The sequence below is a fragment of the Chiloscyllium plagiosum genome, chromosome 7, assembly GCF_004010195.1.
Source record: "Chiloscyllium plagiosum isolate BGI_BamShark_2017 chromosome 7, ASM401019v2, whole genome shotgun sequence".
NCBI lineage: Eukaryota > Metazoa > Chordata > Chondrichthyes > Orectolobiformes > Hemiscylliidae > Chiloscyllium > Chiloscyllium plagiosum.
The window spans coordinates 88,437,422-88,438,915 of NC_057716.1; the positions used below are offsets into that span (position 1 = coordinate 88,437,422).

Consider the following 1,494-nt stretch of genomic DNA (forward strand, 5'->3'; position numbering starts at 1 on the left):
TACAGGAGTTGGGAGGTCATGTTGCGGCTCTCTAGGACATTGGTTAGGCCATTGTTGGAATATTGCGTGCAATTCTGGTCTCCTTCGTATTGGAAAGATGTTGTGAAACTTGAAAGGATTCAGAAAAGATTTACAAGGATGTTGTCAGGGTTGGAGGATTTGAGCTATAGGGAGAGGCTGGGGCTGTTTTCCCTGGCGCATGAGGGGGCTGAGGGGTGACTTTATAGAGGTTTATAAAATCATGAGGGGCATGGATAGGATAAATAGACAAGGACTTTTCCCTGGGATTGGGTTGTCCAGAACTAGAGGGCATAGGTTTAGGGTGAGAGGGGAAAGATATAAAAGAGACCTAAGGGGCAATGTTTTCATGCAAAGGTATGGGATGAGCTGCCAGAGGAAGTGGTGGAGGCTGGTACAGTTGCAACATTTAAGAGGCATTTACTTGGGTATATGAATAGGAAATGTTTAATGGATATGGGCCATGCTAGCAGGTGGGATTAGATTGGTTTGGGATATGTCGTCAGCATGGACGGTTGGACCGAAGGGTCTGTTTTTGTGCTGTTCATCTCTATGACTCTAAGAGTCCTACCAGACTCAAATAGTTGTTTCTTCCTCACTGTGATGGCAGGGTTCCTTCCAGCAATTTCTGTTTTTGGTTTCCCACAACATTAACCTCAGGTTAGAATTAGGGTTCTGAATCACTAGACTAATGACAAAGTTAAAAATCACACACCAGGTTATAGTCCAAAAGGTTTAATTGGAAGCACACTAGCTTTCCTTTAAGCCTGTTGGACTATAACCTGGTGTTGTGTGATTTTTAACTTTGGACACCCCAGTCCAACACCGGCATCTCCGAATCATTGTCTAATGACAGTATGACATCTCAGTCCAGCAGCCGGTTCCCAAGCTCTGGAATACACACACATACACACAGAGACTGAGTGCTCAACTAGGCGCATGTGCGCCAACAAATGGTCAACTTTCCATCCAACTCTGACTGAGCGATTGTATAATTTCTTTTATATTTTAAATTTCGCTTTAACCCGAGACGCAACTCTACCCGTGTGTGGTTGGATTTTATTTTTCTTCCCTCTTTATTTCAAACGTATTTGTTTTTTGGGGGTGGGGAGGCGGTGATGGTTGCTGGGGTGAAAGGTCGTTACCCAGGCTGCCCGCTCTCTTTGGCGCGAGTATTTTTCTTTCCCGCGGGTTCGCGCGAGCGGCTTGTCTCGGGCAGTGCGGAGTGTTCGCGAACATTCCTTCAGGCGACAGCGGGAGGCGGTGACGGTGGCTTCAGCGACCGATCGTCCTTACGGACTGTACGAGGCGTGCGATGTCTGGATAGAGGAGGCCAGCTAGGCGGTGAGTGTGTGCTCGAGAGAGGGAGACCGTTCTGTCCGCACCCCTTCCCCGCCGTATCCTCTACCCCGGCCGTGGCCTTCTTCTCCCCCTCCCCCCACAAACACCCCGGCCCTGGCCTCTTTCTTCTCTCCC

At 48.7% G+C, this 1,494-nt stretch overlaps 1 protein-coding gene across 8 annotated transcripts in view; it reads left to right on the top strand.

The window, feature by feature from the left end:
- Positions 1–1,076: 1,076 nt before the first annotated feature.
- Positions 1,077–1,494, top strand: part of rif1 (replication timing regulatory factor 1) — a 97,170-nt gene continuing 96,752 nt past the window's right edge. For 7 of the 8 annotated variants that reach the window (XM_043694156.1, XM_043694163.1, XM_043694162.1 and 4 more), the window contains exon 1: positions 1,078–1,362. The gene's annotated coding sequence lies outside the window, so the exon portion shown is untranslated. Of the gene's footprint in view, positions 1,363–1,494 lie in introns of all 8 variants that reach the window. The other variant, XM_043694159.1, reaches the window with a different exon arrangement.